General features: G+C 46.7%; 1 protein-coding gene across 3 annotated transcripts in view; it reads right to left on the bottom strand.

The window, feature by feature from the left end:
• The window catches only part of DYRK1A (dual specificity tyrosine phosphorylation regulated kinase 1A), a 72,685-nt gene extending 53,362 nt beyond the window's left edge, over positions 1–19,323 (bottom strand). The window contains exons 1-2 of one of the 3 annotated variants that reach the window (XM_039729364.1): positions 18,939–19,323; positions 18,510–18,698 (exon numbers count right to left, since the gene is read on the bottom strand). The gene's annotated coding sequence lies outside the window, so the exon portion shown is untranslated. Of the gene's footprint in view, positions 1–18,509; positions 18,873–18,938 lie in introns of those variants that run through there. The other 2 variants (XM_039729365.1, XM_039729363.1) reach the window with 2 other exon arrangements.
• Positions 19,324–23,134: the final 3,811 nt, after the last annotated feature.

Below are 23,134 nucleotides of genomic sequence, written 5' to 3' on the forward strand. Positions count from 1 at the left end.
ATCTTTAGGTTTTAAAATTCATAATTCAGTAAAGTTAAAGTACCTCTCTTCAGGTGCCTGTGTGTATTCTACAGAACCTTTTGATGGCAGCTCACCCTCACACAGGGGGTGCAGGTTTCTCCTTCTTAAACGTGGAAAGAGAACATTAAAAAACTGGAAACTGAGCATTTTCCTGCATCACTGGGGAAAAGTCAGCAAGGAGCAAAACTGAGTTGATGGCAGACTTCCCAGCACAGCCCTCATCCTCCTGAGGAGCTGCAACGTGCACTGGGAGTTTCCACATCAGGACTTGGGAGATCCTCACGAACCAAGCAGGGCCCATCCATGATTTTTTGTGTGTGTGCTGCAAATGATTCTCAGAGCCCCAAAAGCAGCGGCTCTGAAAGGAAGATGCTGTGAATGACTGGTTTCACTCTCACGCTGAATTCACACCACGCCATGCAAGAAGCCCTGGGTGAGGTGTGAAAGCTTGTGGAAGCAGCTTTGCTGAAATCACCCAATTCTCACCCAATTCCAGCGCTGGCACGGCACAAGTGCAGTTGCAGCAGAGCAGGGATTTCTCTGCTCTCTGCCCTTCCCTCTGCTGCAGCTGCAATGGGACAGGGGCACTCAGCAAACGGCACTGGGGGAATGGGGAGCAGGAGAAACCCACAATTATTAACCCCATTCAGAGCTCTGAGATGCAGATGTGCAGTGGTGGGGTCAAAATACCCCCGAATGCACCTAAAACCACAACCGAGTGTGATTTGATCACCCTCAGAGCAGTGGTGTCACACCAGGACTAATTCAAGCAGATTCAGAGTGCAGCTGGAGTCTCTGAAATACCTGATTTATAACACACCCATTTTTCTGTAATACATGATTTTTTACAGTCTATTTAGGAAATGCATCACTTCTAAACATGAATTGCTTCCCAGGTGTCTGAAGGAACTGAAATGTTAAATTTATAACTGACCCATCCAGCCAGAGAAGTCAGGATTTGTTTTTTTAAATATTCATTAATTCATGTGAACCCCAGAATAAAGCCTGTGGTTTTAGGAAGAATTAAACTGACACAGTGAGGGGGAGAGGAGGGGAATAAAAACCCCACAACAAAGGTTGAAATACTTGAGATTTTTTAGATAATTTGCATCTGATGCTTTACTTACTCACTGACTAAAAAAAAAAAATAAATTAATTTTAGAAGCACAAACTTCAAATATTTCCAGTCCACTGACCTTATAAGGAACCTCCAATTAAGAGGGGGGAGTGGCTCTTTTTTCCACCCACTTAACAGCGCCAGACAAAAGTCAAACCACTGGATTTGCATTCCCCTCCCTCCACCAAACAAAAGGAAAAGATGCTACGGCAGGAATTGCCCATCCCCTGCAGTATCAGGAGCATGGGAATAAAGTCATGTTCCAAAGTGGAATGCACACGGGGGCTGTAAATTAGTTTATCCAGAGGAACATGAAATTTTTTGCAGAGCTGAGATTTTTTCTGCAGGTATTTTTTTCCTGCAGATGTCCTCAACAAGGCAAATAATTCCATGTACAAAAACTGTTTCTGTTCCTTGTGGTTGGGAAAAGAACTTGAGAAATGCAAAGCCAAACATGCCCTGCTACAGAATTGCATTCATCACTTCAGAACTTCAGACCCAGAAGTCTCAAGGGAGCACAACCTTCCTACTTCTCCCTGAATTTCTGAGCCACAAAGGATGAAGAATTACAGGAACACCTAAAGCTGCCTCAAGTTTCCACAGAACGTGGCCAAACCACTCAATTCACAGATTTTTACTGCAACCTTGATACTACTGCAGCTGATTGTTCTTCCAATTTAGTGGTCACTACTCCTCCTCTCATTTTTTGTTGTAATTTACAAACTGGGCTCTGTTTCTCAAGGGAGGGGACTCAGGTGCAGCCACCTGAACTTTTCATCCAGGACTAGAGCTGGAAAAACCAAAACCAACCTAACTCAGACCACAACAAACAGAAATACTTCATATATTTGTGAAGATTCTGTGCAGCTCTGTCCCATGTTTAAATGAAATAAAACTTCTCCAGCTCCGTTTTGGCAAAAGACAGTTCTGGTGTTGCTCTCAAAGATTTCAAGTTACTTATTTCAAGTATAACAATGTAGATGTTTGTTGCCCTGGTACAGCATACCTTTAATCTTGAAAGTTTCCAAAATATTTTAATACATGGAGATAGGCACAGATTTAGTCTTCCAAATTAAGGAAAACAACAAAATAACCAAACACACAAAACCAGTCACAGCAAGGTGTAAGTGCTGGCTGGCTCTGTGCAGAAATGGTGCTGACTCGTAAGATTTTGGGTTAGTGGCTTTTTTTTTAGCCATGTATAGGTTTGTGAGCATTTTTAGGGACTTTTGGACCTTTTCAAACACACCAGGAACTGCTGTTTAAATGCTGCCCCTCTGGCAGCTCCCACTGACACTGCAATGCCAAACCTTTGCCTTTCATTATTCAGATTTAGACTGGACAGACATAGATGGGTCCTCTCAAACTGCTCTTCCAGCTCCTTTTAGCTTGGAAAACACCACACCAGCCCCAGCTTTCTCCAGTCATGTCAGGATAGAAGCACCAGGTTTAAAATCCTTGCCCAACACACTTTCAAACACCAGTTCCTGTGAAGTTCATTAGCTTAGAAAACTGACAGTGGCAAGGTTTCAGCTCCAAGACAATCAGATCCATTCAACTCCATGGGAATAAACAGAATTATTTCATTAAAATCATTCTTTTTAGGCTGAAGTCTCCCAAAAGGCAAAGGTGATGCTGATGTGGCTGCTGTGTTGCCAGAGCCCTCCCTGTGCCACACCTGGCACTGCCCTGCCGTGAGTCAGGGCTGCAGTGCTGAAAGCCTGGCTGCAGTGTGGTCACTGCCCTGCTGACTCTGCACAGCTCCACACGGAACCCGACTGACAATTCCTGCCTTGGAAGGGACCTGGAAGTCACCCAGTGCCACCCCTGCCATGGCAGGGACACCTTCCATTGTGCCAGGCTGCTCCAGCCCCAGTGTCCAACCTGGCCTTGGGGATCCAGGGGCAGCCACAGCTGCTCTGGCAATTCCATCCCAGCCCTGCCACCCTGCCAGGGAACAATTCCTCATTGCCAAGATCCCATCCAGCCCTGCCCTCTGGCACTGGGAGCCATTCCCTGGGTGCTGTCCCTCCATGCCTTGTCCCCAGTCCCTGTCCAGCTCTCCTGGAGCCCCTTTAGGCTCTGGAGGGGCTCTGAGCTCTCCCTGGAGCCTTCTCTCCCCCAGGCTGTCCCCAGAGCAGAGGGGCTGGGACCACCTTTATGTTCCTCCTCTGGGCTCTCTCCAGCAGCTCCACACCCCAGTGTTGGGGTCCCCAGAGCTGGAAGCAGCATTCCAGGTGGGATCTCACGAGAGCAGAGGGGGAGATTCACTCTACATGAAAGACATGAATAAATAAAGCTCCCACATTTTCCTCACATTGTTCACTCCAAGCCCTTCCATTTCTCAGAACACACACCCTCATCAGCTCCAAACGTTTTTCACTAAATATGAATCATCCCTGGGATGATATTTGTTAACCTGCCACCATTCAGGATGGGTTTGTGTCCCATCTGCAGCGCAGTTGCCATGGCCTTATTCCCCGGTTCAGGAAGCGCTGACCTAGAAAACTCTCATGGAAGAAGGAGATAAACTAAGGAACTTCAGGAAATTCTCACATCATCTGGGGATGGACTCAAAACACCTTTTTCAGCCTCACAATTCCAAGCTCTTGTTGCATTATCTTTTCAGCCTCCATCCATCCCTGCTGTTAAGCATAATATTCAAGCAAATCTTGGTATATCCCAAGGTATACTGACATACAGGCAAGGGGAGGTAATAAGCTGCAAATTCCTCTTTTTTAAGTGGTATTATAATCCATAAGAATAATTCAGGCATCCTCTCCACGCGATAAAAGCATGTGGATGCAAGGGAGAAAAGCCAGTGCAGACACTGGGTGCAGATCAAGCAGCAAAAGCTTTACTGGGTACATTTATTATCACACTGAATAGAGATTTCTTCAAAAATTCACCCCAAAAATACAGTTACTGGTAGCTCACTGGAGACTCCAGAATATTTGTTCTCCTACATAAAGCCATTGTCTTTAATGTTAAAAAAATAAGATCAGAATGTGCTAATTATAATCTGATATGTACCCAAATTCCTTAGAATTTCCTCCAGGAATTCCTCATCAATGTATGGATACCTCCAAAAAGAATTCATCATTTATAAAGCCATCAATGACCAAAAAGCCATGACACTCTTTCAAGTGAACTGATTGACAATCACCCCCAGAAGTTCATTATCTCCTGCTTATTAACATGGAAAACAATGATTTTCTGAGCTTCAGGAATCCAGCAAGAGCTTGGAGGCGACTCAGCCCTGGGTGGACAGGTCCTGGATGAGCAGTTCAAGCTCAGTCTGTAAATTTGGGATAACACTGGCACTATGGAGAAGCATGGAATTCACTTGGGATTATTCCCTGTAGGATAAAAGTCTAAGAGACATCCCTCAGTGACAGAAAAGGCCAGGAAAAGTCTCTCTAGAAGAGCTCTCTCACTTGGTCTAACTTGACTTTTATGAGGAGAAACAGAAAAAGTTGAACCTGTGGGACAAGTTTATGGGAACTTCACCAATTCCAGCACCCAACGTGGAGTTGACACTCTTCAGTGTGATGCTCTCCAGGATGCTTCTCATTTGTTCAAGAAGTAGACACTGCACTAAATCTCTGACAAACTTATCCATTAAAGTATTTAGGTCACTGTAAGACCATACAGTTTTTATTAAATACCAGTATCTGCCAGCATCAGAAGTTGGCAAGGGCCTTACCAGAGAAGTTTGGTTTCCTGCAGCGTTTTTTTTTCCTTGATAACAATTTCTAAAATGGTTTTAATAAGGCAGGTTGCAGGAAGGAAATGAGGACAAATTAAAAAAAAAAAAAGGCTTTTAAATCCTGACCTTATAACCCTCCAAAGAGCACTCAGGATTGCCAAGTCCAAGGTATCCAGGAAATAAAAAAGCAAGAAAACCTCCAGTGTCCCACTGAAGTTGACACTCCCAAGAATAGCCTGGGATGGATGGAAAGACTCCAAAACAAAGCCACTTTTCCAGCAGATCTTTTCTTTACTTTTGTACTAATGATTCTGAGCTGGTGCATTCCATGGAATGATGAGCTGTGCTTCTCAGGAAAAACTGCTGGGAAAAGGGAACTTTTGGTACAGTGCTGCTCCTGCTCCCATGCTGTGAAACAGCTCAGCAAGAGGGTCCTGACACATTCCAGGGGCTGCCCAGGGAGGTTGGGAGTGCCCATCCCTGGGGGTGTCCCAGGAAGGCCTGGATGTGGCACTCAGAGCTCTGGGCTGGGGACAAGGTGGGGACAGGACACAGCTTAGGCTTGATGACCCAGGAGGGCTTTTCCAACCATTTTCCAAATGATTCTGGGATTCTCTGATCCAGCAGCCAAGGCCTGGACTTGCCCTTTTTTGTCTGAAATATTTCATGGACAGTCAACCCAAAGCAACTCAGGGAAAAGAGAAATTTGGCTTCAGGAGAAGTGCCATGGAATGCCAAAGAAGGGGATGGAGGGGGCAAGACAAGCACCAAACACCAGAGCAGCTGCAGAACTCTGTGCCCAAGGAACCTCAGCTACTCCTGGAACTGAGCAGTGCCATGAAAAAATCCACACAGGAACAAGCAGGATGGACAGAGTGCACTGGAAAACTACTCAAAGGGATTAAGAAAATTAAGAAGGAAAATCATCAGTGAAGCTGTGAGTCACCAGAGATACAGCATTTATGAGCAGTAATTTTATTTACTAAGAGGGAGCCAGTGAGTATCTCCAAAGACAAGCACCATAACTCACACTCTCACTTATGGTTATTATAATAGAATTATTCCCAAGACTGGAATGGCATGGAGAAAGGAGGTCTTGCTGGGTGTTTCCTGTGCTCCTGCCCTCAGTCCACCCAAAAACTCAGAGAAGCAAAGGGGATGGGCAGAAGAACTTCACTGCTTTTTTTCCTGCCATAAAGATTAAGTGTATTGCTCAATTTTCCAGTTTTATTTGAAGTTATTATTTGGATTACTAAAATATGGATGGACATTCAAATGGATGGATTCAGATATTAAAGCATGAGCATTTCTGTCTACTTTCCCAACTAACAGGTAAATAATGATCAACAAAATTTAAATAATTTGGGCTAAAATATGGTGTATCTGAATGGATGTGAAACTGGTCATCTATTTAAGGGGACAAGCAAGCATGGAATTTCCAAAAGAGTTTGGGCTGGTTTTTAACATAACTGGCCCAGCTGGTGGTTGTGTGGAATAGAAACATTTTTATGTCTCCTTTGTAGAGCAGGAAGAAGAAAACAAAGCATCTTCACTCCACAATTCAGCATCTGCTATCAGCAGGTTCTGCTCACAGTTTATACAGTGAAAATACCTTTTCTTAGAAGTGAACTTTGGGAACTTCAATTCATTTTTCAGTTTGTCCAAAAAGGAAAAACACATTTTGTGTGTGCATGCCTATCTTAAGGCAATACAGAAGTCTAGTGAAAATTCAAAAGTAAATGAGACAGAGACAAAACCTCTATGTTGTATTGGTTTGTGGTATTGTTTTGAGGTAAATGCACAGAAAACTAAAATCTTGGGGTTTCTTAAGAGGTTTTAGTGTTTTAAATGGGGATTTTTTCCTGTTGGGGAAGAGAAAGGAGAAAGAACAAGCATCTGAGCAAATTAAAATAAGAGAGGTGCTGGCAATGACCTGGGAGAAAAGGGGCATAAGCAGAAGTTAGAAAACTGTTAAAAAGGGGAGTAAAAACTCAAAGAAGAACAGAAGGGAATAGAGAGCAAGAGGAGAAGCATCAGGAGCCAGGAATGATTCCCAAGCTCAGGCTGTGCTCGCAGGTTTGAGACAGCAAAAGTCAGAGAGGCGGAGCCAGGAGGGGACAGAGGTGACAGAGGATGATTTACTGCACGAGGGGTGGCAAGAATTCCTGGGAATGGTGCTCTCCACACAGTCAGTGCCAGTGCTCACAGGGGCACTTACCCAAGCCCTGCCCCTGCTGCTGCCCACCCACACAGCCCATTCCACCATCCCTGCTGCGGTGTAACCCGACTCCCACCCCCACCCCAACGGTAAAAATATAAAATTATCTATTTCAGCCAACTCCCCCTGCGAGCCTGATTCACTGCCTGGCCTCACAAACAGCTGTGCCAGCACCAAGCAGGTGGGAGCAGGCAGCCCCAGGGGAGGGAAGGGATTGCTCAAGGGGTCACTGCCTTCAAAGAACTCCTGGTTGCACTCTTTGCCTTGGAAGAACTCTTCCAACAATTTCCTTCCAAGCTCTTCCATGATCTACACCCTGTGCAGGGACTTCCCATCAAGGCTTCACCTCCAAAAAGAATTCATCGTTCATAAAGCCGTCAGTGCCCCAAAAGCCATGACACTCTTTGGAGTGAACTGATTGCCAACCACCCCAAGAAGTTCATTATCTCCTGCTTGCCAACACTCATAACGTCAGCAGGTTAATGCTGGCCCTCGCCCCTCGTAGATGAAACACAAAACAAATTCTTTCTTTTCATCTTTATGCTTCTTTTGTATCAATTATTTCAAATTGGGCACAGGAAGAGATTTGGGGAGAGCAAGGTCATTTTCACCAGCCCCAGGAAAACATGGACAGATCTGGGTGGGTGGAAGGGAAAAGGGGGAGAAAATCAACATTGCTGTGTTTTTCTCTGAATATGCTGTTCTTGCTGTGCTGCCCTTCAGCACCCTCTCAGCACTGGAATTATGGACCAGCCTTATCTCATTCCAGAAGACTGATCTGGATGAAAAAGAGATCATGAATTCTGCTCGAATTTCCCCCAAATTTAAGAGGGTGTAGCCACAGAAGACCAACAATTCCAGTGTTTATTCCCCAGCTCCAGTTGCTCTGCTCCCCTCCACTGCCAGCAGGGTCTCAGGACTCTGTCACAAGTTCGATCAGCTGAAACCAGAACATATTCTTTCTAAAGAGTTTTATTTAAGACATTTAGACAGTTTTCCCTCTAAAGTCCAAGCAAACTCAAGCACGGAAAAAGGTGGGTCACACACCCAGTGGCTCCCCAAACCCACTCTGCTCCCCAAACTGGTCACTCCTTAAGGCTCAGAACTCAGCCCTGCCAGAAAAGTTGGAGCTTTTGGACTGGTAAGGTGGAGCTGTGGATGTCCCATCCCTGGAAGTGTCCCAGGACAGGTTGGATGGGGCATGGAACAAGCTGGGAAGGTATCCCTGGTTGGAATGAGACAATCTTTACAGCCCCTTCCAACCCAAACCGTTCCATGATTCCACATTCCAATCACACAAAGTGGGCAAATCCCATAAATGCCTCCTTCCCCTTTCACATGAAGGAAGTTGTATAAATGTAATATCCATTGAATTTTACATTTATTCATTGCACAGATGCTTCTCATGTGCACCAGGAGGAGAGCACACAGAAAACCTACCCAGTCAATTCAGCTATCCCAAAATCACACCATTTCCTGAAATACCCCATCACTCTTCCCAAAACTGAGGTATGAGGATCAAATGGGAAAAGAGATTGCAAATTAAAAATCAGCATTTTTTAAAGATAAACTCTGTTTGGGAAAAACTAATTCAAACCCTAATTCCCCCAAATTTCCAAGCAAATCCTAAATTCCTTGAGCAGACCTCTATGTGGATGTGCTGAGTCACTCTCAACCTTAAGAGGCTGCTTTTTCAAGTTACAAAGCACTCAGAATACAAACTCCAGGCAAATGAAACTGCAAATGCAAAGAGCATCCTGCTATTAAAGCATCAGCCACGGAAACCCTTCAGCTCAGCTCCGCCCGCTGCGTCACCCGGTGACTTGGGGCACCCACCAGGTCACCCAGGGCAATATAAAAATATATAAAAATACATAAAAACATAACAATATGCAAAGAGCATCCTGCTATTAAAGCATCAGCCACGGAAACCCTTCAGCTCAGCTCCGCCCGCTGCGTCACCCGGTGACTTTGGGCACCCACCAGGTCACCCAGGGCAATAGAAAAATATATAAAAACATAACAAGTTTTTTATGGAAAAAGTGAGAAAGCATTGCAATGGTTTGTCTGGGAGGTGGTGCAGTCCCCATCCCTGGGTGTGTTTAACAAAGCCTGGATGTGGCACTGGGGGCCAGGGCTCAGTTGAACTCTTGGGGCTGGGTTGGACTCGATGATCTTGAAGGTCTCTTCCAACCCAGGGATTCTGGGAATTCTGTGACTTTGGGCACTCCCAGGTGACTCTGGCCTGTCATTTCACCTTTTGGCTTTCACTCCCTGCTGGAGAGCAGCTCAGGGAGTTCTTTATCTCATGCTGTGTGCATGGAAAGCAACAAAGCTCTACAAGATGCCAAAAATCCCTGAATTCCCTCTCCTCATCCCAAAAAAACGGGAGCTTGGTGCCTTAGGTCAGGCTGGCAATAGGATACAGAAAGTTTGGGTGGGTGGGGTTTTTCTGTATGTTAGATCCCAATCACTGAAAAACTTTTCCATGGGATGCTGGAAAAACCCATTAGAATTTACTTGATTCAGGTACTAAAATGTGGCATGAGAAAGTCCCAATCCTAAAACCAAGTGCAAGGTCTGGACAGTGATCAATTACTGACTTTCACTTAAAAAAATTAAATGTATAAACTTACTACATGATAAAAGACAGTTCAGACCACCAAAAGCAAGAGATAACTCTCCCATTTCTGTCGGTGCTTGAGTGCTTGACTTAGTTTGGGAATCTTTATGTAAATAAAAACTGAGTAATATAAATTTGAATAAAATCAAGTGTAACTCCACAGGGACAGTCAAGACTGAAATGTTGGGAGGAAGACCACGCTTCCAAGCTGTGGAATAGAATCCAGACCTGGTTTCTCATGTACATCAAGGAAGTTTATGTATTTAGCACTGTCAGGTTGGGGGTTCAGAGGTTTCAGAACACACATTATGACTAACACAAAAGTTAGAAATTGCATTCTGGGCCCACTCTGAGATTGCTAAAAATGTGTCTTGAGCTTCGGCCTCACCTCAAACCACAGCCCTCAGATTCTTTTGTTTTATGCAAACAAAAATCATGCGAAGATGAAAATTAAGATTTGTTTTTTAAAGTAGCAGTGGTGCAAAGGAAGAAAGTAACAGCAAAGCAGCTAAAGAAACCTGTATCAGAAAGTACCAAGGGGCTTTTTTCAAATATGGAAGGCTGAACATCAAACTCTTCATCTCATATTCAAGGTCTTGTATAGAAATAATCCCACATTCTCACATTTCAGTAAAATTAGGTAGGAACTCCAAGACTCAAAACCTTACCAAAAGAGTGAGGCCAACACTTAAAAAATACGGGGTTATACTATGTAGGCCCAGGATTATACTTCTGAGGTAGATAAAAAATAGTGATAAATATTTAAAAAATGAGGAATGACATGAGGAAGGTCAGTCAAGTCCACCCTCTCTCTTAGCAGACTTTGGAAATACACATTAAAGGACAGCAAATATAAGCTTGGGAAATCTTTGTCACACACACAAAAAATTATTGACTGATCTCAATCAAAACATGTTCCTGATTAAAAAAAATAAAATTAATTAAGAACTGGAAGTTATTACACTGGACAGAAAAGGGGGAATAAAAGAAAGGAAAAAAACCCCAAACAAACCACCCCAAGACAGAAAACCTCCTGTGCCTCAGAACGTGAGCCCACCATGAGCTTCTCAGTGCCAGGAGGAGATTTAGTGACCTGAACTACTCCAATGTGGTCTTTCCTTATTTTCAGACTTTTAAAAAATGACCCAGATTGGGTTTTGTGCTGTGGGATCCAGGCCCCAGACCCTGCCCTGCCCAGAGCTCACTGCTCAGCTCCTTTGGTGCTCCCAAGCCAAAGCACCTCGTGTGTGCTGGCAGGAGCCCTCAGAGATGTCCCTTTGTCCCACCAGGACATTCCTTCCCCCACACACCAGACCCAGGGTCCATGGGCCTGTGGCACTCCATGTCTTACATTTCAGCTAAACTGAAACAGGTTTTTCAATAAATCTGTTCCATTTAAGTGCCATTTTTATCAGTTTTGCAGGAGGAGGTGATTTCAAGATGCATCACTGGAACTTTGTGAACTGTAAGGAGAACTTGTTTGCTTGTTTCTTGAAATACCTGGGTGCTGATTAAGAACATCCAGCAGAAAACCAGAATTAAATACTTGCTTTATGCAGGTGGAATACAACCATTATACAATAGTTACACAACTCTTTCTTTGCATAATAAGAGAAAAAAGTGGGGTTTTTAAACCAGCCTTCAGAAGAGAGAACTTGATAACACCACGACTTGGCCAACTGGTTTTCCTTGCTTTATTGGCTTCTGCAATAAAATAAATGGAAATATTCTAGCAAAAACTTGGGTTTGGGTTTATTGTGTGGCAGTAATCAAGTAAATGGGCACTGGGTAGAACCTTCAAACCCACTTCTAGAAATCTGTGTCCAACTCTAATAGGAGAAAAGCATTTCTAATAGGAGAAAAGCATTTCTGGTGCCCATCACATGGAGCAGAGTCCTCTGGACTCCAGACTGAGACCCAAAGCAGTCAGAGTTGCCAACCAGCACCAAGGAAGGCAGTGCTGGCCTGTGCTCCATCTGTCTCCACCTGTGCTCCTGGATTTCTCAAGGTTTCAACACCGAGCTCATAAAGTTTTAAAAGGTCCATGCTGTGAACACGACTCTGGTTAATTTAACTCCACAGAGATACATAAATGAATGTTGTGATGGGTCAGAGACTGCAAGGCTCACATGGACACTGCACTGCAATCGTGGAAACACAGCTGAGAACATCCTGCAAGGACACGGGATCAACCTTCCTGAAGGGCCACATCACAGAAAGGATTTCCATCCACACCTCCAGATTATGAGTTTTAGACCTTCTATCATTAAGCATTTGTACAGCAGACTATCAAATTACAATAATTACCAGAACTCACAACCTTTTTTATTTACAGAAGAAAACCCAAACCACAAACACACGGATTTCCCCAAGGCTGTCCTAGAAATTCTGTGGAGCAGCACGTGAGGAATGGACAGGGACCTCCAAGTCAGGGAATCTGACACAGAAAGAAACAATACTTACTCCATGTTGTAAATACAAACCAAAACAGAAATCAGATCCCAAGAAGGGTCTCTGACTAATACAACACAAACTCAAGCAATTCTTAATTGTCCTTATAGAAACTTTACCTGTTTAACACACTCTTTTCACTCAGACTTCAACTGACTCATTTGTGATGCTGTCTCTAGTAGAGATAGTTCACAAACACATCAATTCACTTCAAATTTAAGCATTATAATTAGGTTTATAATTAAACTTTGCAATTAATAAATATATACTAAGCTTCTTAAAAATAATAAACCACCACAGAAAGTTTAAGGAGCTACAGGAGTCATTACAAGTGAAGCTGTAGTAACTGGGTAGTTGCAAGGTAGTTACCACTACCCAGAGTTGCACCTACTGCTATCTCTGATTTTGGGACAAAGAGCCAGGAAAGTTTGGAGCCTCTGGTTAGAGCTTGACTTCAGCAGAAGGGACAGAGACAGGGAGACCCACGGCACCCTCAGCAGGCGACAGGACACGGAGCAGTGTGGGACAGACACAGAGCAGGGGTGGCATCCAGAGGGAGCTGGGCAGGCTGGAGAGGTGGGGCTGGGAGAGCCTCTTGGAGCTCTGCAAGGCCAAGAGCCAGGAGCTGGGCTGCCATGGGGAACCCCAAACACAACCAGGCTGGGTGGGGAATGGATGGAGAGCAGCCCTGGGGAGGAGACTGGCGCTGGTTGGTGAACTCAGTGTGTTCTGAGCCCACAGCCCCTGTGCCCTGGGCTGGGAAAGGGATTGGGATTGTGTCCCTGTGTCCCCTCAGGTGAGAGCCCACCTGAGAGCTGCCCCAGCCCTGCCCCAGCACAGGAGGAGCTGGAGCTGCTGCAGAGAGCCCAGAGGAGGCTCCAGGAGGAGCAGAGGGATGGAGCAGCTCTGCTGGCAGGAAAGGCTGGCACAGCTGGCATTGTTCACCTGCACAGGAGAAGCTTTGGGCTGAGCTCAGGGTGGCCTTGCAGGGCCTGCAGGAGCCCCAGGAAAGCTGGAGAGAGACAATTTTCAGGGCATGCAGGGACAGCACACAGGGAATGGCTTCAAACTGAAAAACTACAGGTTTAGATCAGATATTAGGAACAATTTCCTCCCTGGGAGGGTGGGGAGGCCCTGGAATAGAATTGCCAGAGCAGCTGTGGCTGCCCCTGGATCCCTGGCAGTGCCCAAGGCCAGGTTGGACACTGGGGCTGGAGCAGCCTGGCACAGTGGAAGGTGTCCCTGCCACGGCAGGGGTGGCACTGGATGGGCTTTAAGGCCCCTTCCAACCCAAACCATCCTGGGATTCCATGACAAATCTGATTTTATTGGGAAGACAGAGATCCATAGGTGCAATCACACACACCCAGCATTTGCAGGAATGCTCCTTTTCCTGCACAGCACCTGCCATAACAATCTCAGTTTCTGAAGGAACACTCTGACATTGACAGAAAGTCACCCCAAGTACAAGAGCACAGAATTCTAAGCTTAGGAACATCTCATGATGGTGAAAAATGTGCATTAAGCTGTTATTCCACAACACTGACCCAGTGTTTGTTGTATTTATGAGTAACTTCTATAGCAATGAAAACTCCCAAGATCTTGTAACATTAACAAAGAAATCAATGTATTTCAAACACTAACTCTGGCACAGCATTACATTAATGCCTAATTATCCACAAGCTGGAAAGAATAACAATAAAGGAGCCAGAATCATGATCCTGGAAAGTTACTGAGCTTCCAGTATCAATCAGATTTTGAAAGTGTATGGAAACTGATTTGTCTGTGACCACACACACCCCCTCTATGTATTTAATGTACAAGTCCTGTTCAAACTGCATTTAACAATTGGGATATATCTGGTTTTACAGCTGTGTGCAGGAAAAAGCTGTAGTTACAACCAGACAGGGCAGAGGTCAGTGTGGGGGAACTCTCAGTGACCAGGAAAATGCAGAACTGAGGAAGTACCAACACATTCACTTCCCTGACAAGATTTCTCTCCTCTTTTAACCCTTCCTTGAGTTTGAACTCAAACTGAGACCAGGAGCACAAAACTGCTCTCTCTGTAAAGGAGACGCTGGGTGTTCCAACAGGGCCACAGTAAATGAGTTATTAGCAATTTATGGAGTTCACAGAAGCACAAATCATGAGCTGAACACACAGAGGGAATGGGGATTTGGAATCAAATGTTGTTTGCAGTCAGGAAACCACAAAACCAGTGAACAACAGGGTTTTGGGACACTAAGATTTAAAAGTTTCACTGGCAAGTTGAATTTAATTATTAAAATTATTTACTTATGCTTTTGTGGACTAGTCATCCTACTAATTTGATTTTTTTCCAGTAACTCAACAAAATTCAGTCTAATTTTTCCCATTATTTTTTGAAGGCATGACTCTGCCATCAGAAATCAATTTGTACATTTCCATCCCTCTCTTATTTCACCATCCAAACAGTTACCAAAAAGAAAGAGGAAACTTTTCAACACAAAGAGGTATTAATGTATTATTAACTATTCCTTTAACTGACTCACAACACAGTCTATTTTTATTTGCCTCTGGGGGAAAAGAAAAAGGGGGGGTAAAAGGAATACTGGGAAGCTTTGGAACTTTATGTAACAGCAACTGAAAGCTTGGTCTCTCACAGCTGGAACAAAACTGACACTTATTAGAGTTAATTTTACTTTCATTTACTCAGTTTCACTTTCAGGTACTTGGTGCTACCCAGAGCTGGAAACTTTGCTTGGAGAATGTTTACAAATAGGTGTCAGCTCGTGGTGTTTCAGTGACAGAAGCTTTTCCCTGCCTGTCCAAAATTCTGAGCTGGGATTTCACAGATTTTGTTTTCATCCAGGGGCCTGAAGCAGCACCAGTTTCCCACTGAATGGATGCAGGCAGAGCTGACTGGGAATTGTCTCCCACATTTCTCTGGCCCTTCACTGGGGACTGTCCCCAAAAATCCTAAGGACAGGACACTGTGGAATAAATAAGGAGATGATAAAGCCAATACCCTTCAAAGTGAGCCATTCCAAGGGTCAGGACACAGCAGAGCCCTGCTCTGAAGGAATGAAATCCACTGGTACCAGCAAAAGCAGCCCAGTGATTTTTCCAGTCATTCTGGGATAAATGAGAATCAAATGCAGAATTCTACCTCCCTTCCCCAAAAGAGGAAAAGATGGATAAAGCAATGGATAATCACTGCAATTCTGCTGGTATATTGTGTCCCCTTGAAGAGCCAGCACTGGGGAACTCCACATATGGAGCATGTCTTTGTGGAAGGAACCCTTCCTGATTTTCCAAAGTTTCTCTGGTGTTTTTGAGGCACCCAAAGACTACAGTTCCCATAAGCCTCCTCCTGGAGGACCCATGGAGGTGAGGAAGGAAAGGAAGAGCATTCCCCTTCTCCTGATTGCTTCTTTCTCCCCTCAGAAGCTCACAAGAAAAGCAGTTGGCTCAGAGAGGTTTTTGGTGTTATTTCAAATAATAAAAAATAATAAAAAATAACCTTAGAACAAAAAAGAACTCTCACTGCATAAACATCAGAGTCTGAGTAGCCAGAAAGTTATTACATAATTTTTGTGAAAATGTACTTCTTATCAACCTCTTTGCAGAGATGAAACTGTAAACTCAACAAATAATGCATTGTACTCAGTTATAAAGACAAAAGCAGCAGTTCTCTGTAAATAATCCTACTCTACAACAACAGATCTATTTACAAAAGGATTTCAGAAGTTATACAACTCCCATAATATAAAGGTAGCAGAAAGTTTTGCACTTTAATGTGGAGAACAGCTCTCCAAATGGCATTCAGAATGACCATGGAAAGGCTGAACAGACACCAGGCTGCAATTCTCACCCAAAACCACAAACTGTCACACAACTTTCAACCTGCAGTCCCACAGCCAGGCTCAAAAACACCTGAAATGAACAGGTTTTAGGAGGAACTCCCAAAAGAACACGTAATTATAGCAACAAAAAGTGCTTTTTTTGGTACCAATTGTTTTTAGTCTTCAAATTAGCACCCATTTGAGCTCAGATGAAGCTGTGAAATGCCTGCATGGCAAATAAAAGCTCCGTTTTCTCGTGTTTATTCTTTTCACATACCATCTGAGCAGGTGGTCCAGTTTCAAACACGACTTTAAGATGTGGCACATGTAAGCAAGTCTGTCCTAATTAAATGTCACTCGAAAAGCTCCGCCAAGGCACAGTTTTTCCCGGACACCGGTGGTGCTCTGCTGCTTTGTTTGAACCATCAGCCACTTTGCAGGAGTCGCTGATGGCCATGAGGTGCAAATTCCCACCCTGCACAACCCCCCAGCCTCCCAACGGGATCCATCCCCGGTGAGTCCCCGCTTGTTTCGCACCAGGAAGGGAATCCTGCCCTTAAATCGGCGCTGAGAGGGAGAACTCTTGGCTGCTGTTAGGTAAAATTATCCTTGTCACTGTCCAGCTGGGGGAGGGGATGCCAATGACAAGTCCTAAATGCACCCAAGGATTGATGCAGGAACTGTAACACTCGCTGCTCCTGTAGCCAACCCTACCTGCGAGCCTGGAAACAATATCAAACTCTTGACCTAATGCCCTCCTGGCTTAAGAAAACCCCGCTGGCTCTTCAATTTTGGACTAGATATACTTGCTTCACCCAAGGAATATTCCAAAGCCATGAATTAAACTCAATAGGCTTCATAAACTTGGACGGAATTTTTAATTCACAGCAGAAAATGTAAATTTAACACTTCACACACATATTCTACTTCAGACTGCAAATAAAAAGTCTGGTTCTAAATAATTCATGTAAGCCAAAACATGAAGCGTAGCCTACAAAAGTATCTATATATACACACACCAAATATATATAGATAATAGTTAACAAATACCAGCTCAGAGTTATTTTCAGTGTTATTATTCTAATTCTATAAAGTATAATTAATTTTCCAAAAATATCCAACCTACAGAGGTTGGGGGGAGGGCGGTGTGGAGAAAGAGAGAAACAAGTTTACCAAAACTTTTTAGGGCTACAGACTATTCCAAGGAGGGAGGTTAAATTCTGCTTGGTTACAGGCAGAGAATTCAACACTACCAGAAACTAAATGTTTACTAATTTATCACCAGATATCACCTGAGTGTTCTTCAACTTCTCACACCTTTCTTGAGGAAAAGGTAAGGAAACACCAGGAAAATAATAAAAAAGTTGTTAACTTGTTCAAACCCAGGCCCCCATGGAACTCCATCCAGCTCAGTGCGACTGCAAGTACCTCCTGGCAAAAGTTAACAGCACACTCTCATTCGGATTCAACCAGGATGGCTGTCAAAAACACGCTTGTCGATTTATTTTGGAGTCAGTTACTCTGCCTTCGTTGATTTTAAATAACAATAAATGTTCATTTCCCCCGATGGCTGTGGGGTAATAGGAGAACTAAGTAACAGCAGCAATCTAGAGACATGACCAAAGAAGCCCTACGTGGTCTTTGGACGGGCTAAATCCAAAACTTCAAAACCGACTGAGATTCACCAACACGCCAATTCCTAAATTTGGAATTCCAGGACTTTAAAATGCGTTTTGTGATCCCGCGGCGGCGGGAGGGAACTCTGGCCACTCCAGAGGAGCACCCAGTGCATCCCAGAAGAGCTCCAATTCCTCCAGCAACACAAAGCTGAATCCCTAAAAGGCCGCGGCCAGCCACTGAAATATGGAATCAGGGAATCATTAATGACGGGAAAGACCTCCGAGATCATCGAGCCCAACCTAGGGCCACCTTGTCAGCCAGACCACGGCACCGAGAGCCACGTCCAGCCTTTCCTTAAAGACCTGCGGGGCCGGTGCCTCCACCAGCTCCCCGGGGAGTGCCCGTGTGTCCCTGCCTGTCCCTGTGCCCGTGTGTCCCTGCGTGTCCCTGTGTCTATTCCCAACGCTGCTCCCTCCTCCTCCCCACCCCCACCGAAGGGATGACAGGCACCTCGCTCAGGTAACTCCTTCCCCACCTCCCCGCACCTTCCCCCACCCGCCCCACCGGCCCCTCACAGGTGCCGGGGCATCCCCATCCTCCCCTACAACAGGTGATGCTCCAAGTCCTGCCGCCCTCCTCGCCGCCAGCCCGGCCCGAGCCCTCGCACCCGCCCACCGCAGGGCGTTGCGCATAACACCGAGAGGCTCCGGGCGAGCTCCCTTCCTCCATCGCCGCTCCCAAGGCCCGGGAAGGCACAGCCGCGCTCCAAGGGGAAAAAGGCCGCGGGCTGCGGAGGGGCGGGCGGGGATGGATCCCGGCCCTGCCGCCGCTCCCGCTCTAAGATGGCAGCGAAGCGCTGCGGCCCCTCCGCCGCGGGCCCGGGCGAGGCGGCCCCGGCTCGTCCCGCGGTGCGGCGTCTCACTCACCCGTGCGGCGGCTTCTCCCGGGGCGAGGCCTCTCCCTCCGCGGGGCGAGCGCCGGGCGCGTCCTCCTGCTCTTCCCCGGGGGCCTCGGCGGCGGCGGCGCCTCCTCCTCCCTCGGGCCGCGGCTCTGCCCGCGGTGGGAAGGGGAGCCCGGGCGGCCCGGCGGGTCCCCGGCCGGGCTCTGGCTGTTCGCTGCCCTCACAAAATGGCGCGCGGTCCAAACCTGCGCAGCGCCCGGCGGCGGCTCGGCCTCGCCTCGGCTCGGCTGCGATCGGCGGCCTGAGCCCCGGCCGGGAGCGCGGGGACAGCGGCGGGGGGAGCGGGAGGAGCGGGAGGAGGAGGAGGAGAAGGAGGAGGAGGAGGGGATGGGGGGAAGCCCTCCCTCCCTCCCCGCCCGCTCCTCCTTCCCTCCCTCCCTTCTTCCTCACGAACCGGCTTCGCTTCCCGCACCGCCGCCGCCGCCGCCTCAAGCCCGGCCGCGCATCCCCGGCGGGACCCTCGGAGCGCACTTTTTTTGCGTCCCTTCTTTTCCTTTTCCTTTCGCGGTGGAGGTCGGAAGAAGGAGAAGAAAAAAAAAACTTTTTAAAAAATAACCCCCGGGATTCTGTCGGAAATGGAGCTCTTTGCTCTTGTTTTTTATAATTATTTTATTTTTATTTTAATTTTTAAATATTTTTTTTTAAATTAAAAAAAAAACCCAACTGACAAAATGGCGGCGGGGGCGAGCCTGTTGCCATGGCAACTGTCAATCACCCGCGGCCGGGCGGGAGACGGCGCTGACGTGGGGAGGCAAGGGCGGGCCGCGCTCGCCATGGCAACGGCTCCTTCCCCCTCCTTCCCGATCCGTGCCCGCCCGCCCTCCGGCGTGTGACGGTGTCGGCGGCGCTGCGGGCCGGGATGGCCCCGGCGGGGCGGGGAAGGGGAGCGGCCGCCATTCCCGGTGAAGGGGGGACCCGGCGGCTGAGGCGGCCCCGGCCCGCAGGGGGCGCCGGGAGCGCGAGGCCGAGCCCGCCGGGGCTTCCCGCCCGCCGCCGCCTGTGGGGAGGGACAGGGCCGGGCACGGCCCCTCGGAGCCCGAGACGTTCGCGAAAAAGCGTTCAAAAAACGCACTGCGAGGAGCCCGGAGTGACTGGAGCCGCTGAGGGAAGGCTCCTTTTCCTTCCCTTCCTCTCGGCATTGCGTTCACGGGTCTTTCTCGGCCTGCTTAAAAATATCATCCTCAAAAAACGAGTTGGAAAATGTGCTAAAAGTCGTCCGGTGTGGGAGCCCCGGCGTGCTGGGGGAGTCACGGGAGTCCAGTCTTTCTTTCCCCTCAGAATTGCATCCAGGGTTTTTTTCTCATCACCTCGGGAAATCTGTGTTCCCCAAGAACAAATTTTAAAAACCCATTAAAAGTCACCCGGTGTGGGAGCCTTGAGCTGCTGAGGGTAGGCTCCTTTCCGCTTGGAATTCTGTTCGGGTTTTTTTGTAATTCTCAGCAGGAAAAAAAATACATTCCCCCAGAAGTGAGTTCGGTGTGGGAGCCTCAAGCTGCTGAGGCAAAGCTTCTTTCCCCTCAGAATTGCATCCAGGGGTCTTTCTCACCCCACTCTGAAAATCAATATATTCCCCCAAAAATGGGTTTAAAAATGCACTGAAAAGTAGCTTGGTGTGGGAACCTTGAGGTGCTGAGGGAATCACAGAATAAAAGGCTCTTTTCCCCTTGGAATTGCATGCAGGGGCCTTCTTCATTCCCCCCAAAAAATCAATGTATTTCCCAAAAATTAGTTAAAATATGCACTATAAGTAGCCTGGTGTGGGAGCCTCGAGCTGCTGATGGAAGGCTCCTTTACCCTTGGTGCTTCCAGCCTAAATCTGTGATGGGGTTTTTAATGGTTTGCCCTTTTTTTTTTTGCTTTTTTTTTTTTTTTTTTCAGTTGGAATGCCCACAAAGATCAAAAAGTAGAGTCTGGCCTTTATCTAATACTTTAATTCTGACGTGTGATACTTTAATCTAGTCATTTCAGTTCCCAGCCAGCCTCCTTGGAGAAATTAGGACATGTTACTTGTTCCATTTGCTTCCTGTTTTAATATTTTTTTTATCCTGGCTTAAAAGGTGGAAATAAGCAGCCAAGGATTGGCAGACAGATGCAGCCACAGCCAAAGCCCCCCAAATAATTGAAGTGTTGAGAATTTTACTTAAATTGTGTGATCCCAGAATCCCAGAGTGGGTTGGGGTGGAAAAGACCTTAAAACCCACCCAGTGCCAGCCCTGCCACGGCAGGGACACCTTCCACTGTGCCAGGCTGCTCCAGCCCCAGTGTCCAGCCTGGCCTTGGGCACTGCCAGGGATCCAGGGGCAGCCCCAGCTGCTCTGGGCACCTTCCCAGGGAAGGATTTCTCCCTGATATCCCACCCAAACCTCTCTTTTTCAGCCTATGGCCATTCCTGTTTGTCTTGTCATCCCAGTCCCCTGTGAAAAGTCCCTCTCCAGGGACAGGGGCGCACAGGGGAGAGGAGGGGAATTGAGGGACCAGCCCAGGAGTGACAGTGAGGTGTTAGGTGAGTTGGAATTACCTATGGAACTGCACTTCCAGCCATGGGAGGTGCTTGGGAGCACTGTAATTTAAGTGGTCCTTTGTCATTCCCCTCAGCCCCAGAAAAATTTGAGGTCACTTGGAGCTGCTTTTGACACTTCTGTCATTGACTCTGAGCATGTCCAGGATGTGATTCTTGTCCTGGGATGTGGAACACCTGAGGGAGCTGGGAAGGGGCTGAGCCTGGAGAAAAGGAGACTCAGAGGGGACCTTGTGGCTCTGCACAACTCCTGACATGAGGAGCAGGGAAAGGAGGAGAGGAAATGGCCTCAGATGGCACCAGGGGAGGCTCAGGTTGGAGATTGGCACAGGAAATTTCCCTGGCAGAGTGGTCAGGCCTTGGGCTGAGCTGCCCAGGGAGGTTTGGAGTCACTGTCTGTGGGAGTGCTCAGGAGGAGTCTGGATGTGGCCCTGGGGACAGGGTTTGGGGTGATGCTGGTGGCACTGGGGTGGCACTGGGTGATCCTGGAGGGCTCTTCCCACATGGACAATTCCAAGAGCTCAAAGGCCAACCTCTGCCCAGTCTCTCAGTCAGGAAGAACAGCTCCACTCTCGGAGAGGAGCAGGAGAAACATTCCCTGAGGATTCTTTCCCCTCCAAAATCTCCTTCTGGTCTGTGTGAGTGCAGTGACAGAACAGTTTCTCTGTGGCTCAGTGTAGGTAACTACAAAGCTCACAGAAATTTGTTACTCTGTTCACTGCATTACTGTCACTTCCTGGGGTTTGGGGTTTTTGTCAGGTTTTGAGGGTTTTTTTGCTAACACTTAAAAATATTACAGAGTTTTACAGAGTGCATTTGCTCACTCATCCTCTGCATTTATTTTGCTGGCTATACCCAAGCTCTGGCACCTTGGGCAGAAATAAAATGTCCTTTAAAAGGTGATGGCATCTTTTTAAAATGTTATTTTCCAGCACAAAGAACTAGATCTTTTTGGCTTGTTAATTTTATTTGGATAATGAATAACCTGCATGGTTTTTCCCTTTTGTACGAAAGTGTTCTCTTCAATATCCATTTCATTAAAAATCCAGGGGAGGTTCAGGTTAGGATCAGGAGGAATTTCTTCTTGGAAAGGGTTGTCAGGAACTGAACTTGTGTTCTCTGCTGGAGGTTTGGGGCTTGGGTTAGGGATCCTCCAGGCTGGGATTCCACCACAATCCTGCCTCACCTGGAAACTTTGCACACAAGTTGTGACCTGGATGGAGAGAATCCAAGTTCTTGCTTATCAAAAATGAAAAAAATCATCCTCCTTTTTTATTTTCTTTAGGAGGGGAGGTACTGCCAAGACAGGAGAGTCCTTTTTTTTAAACTCTCCATCACAAACTACCTGGAGCAGGTTTGCAGTGCTTGAAAACAGGAGGTTGTGTACATTCTGCATTAATTAATGGTCAGGCTCATAAGAAATACTTGGGTTTCTCTTCCAAAGAAACCACCCCTCAGAAAGCAGAATACTTGGGACCAAAAAAAACTAATAATAAGCAGAAAAACTGAGAAAAAAAAAAGGCACATTAAAAATGAAGAGGAAAGAGAGTGGAGAAATGAGTTCTAAGAGAGCAAATAACATACAGCATTCTAGAGAAATGGAACAGATGTAAAAGAAACAACAAAAGAGCTGAAGAGCTGGGGCTGCTCATCCTGGAGAAGAGAAGGTTGTGTGGAGACCTCCCAGCACCTTCCAGGGTCTGAAGGGGCTGCAGTGAAGTTGGAAAGGGACAACTCATCAGGAACTGGAGTGACAGGACAAGGGGGAGTGACTTCAAACTGAAAGAGGGGAATTTTAGGTGAGGGATATGAAGAATTTGTTCCCTGGGAGGGTGGGGAAAGGCTGGGATGGAATTCCCAGAGCAGCTGTGGCTGCTCCTGGATCCCTGGCAGTGCCCCAGGCCAGGTTGGACATTGGAGCAGCCTGGCACAGTGGAAGGTGTCCCTGCCCATGGCACAGGTGGCACTGCATGATTTTTAATGTCCCTTCTGACCCAAACTGTGATTCTATGGCAGTGGAGTGTGATTATGGGTAATATGTCCCATTTTTTTCCCTTTCCAGCCTTCCTGCA

The sequence above is a fragment of the Passer montanus genome, unplaced genomic scaffold (assembly GCF_014805655.1).
Source record: "Passer montanus isolate IOZ18808 unplaced genomic scaffold, ASM1480565v1 scaffold69, whole genome shotgun sequence".
NCBI lineage: Eukaryota > Metazoa > Chordata > Aves > Passeriformes > Passeridae > Passer > Passer montanus.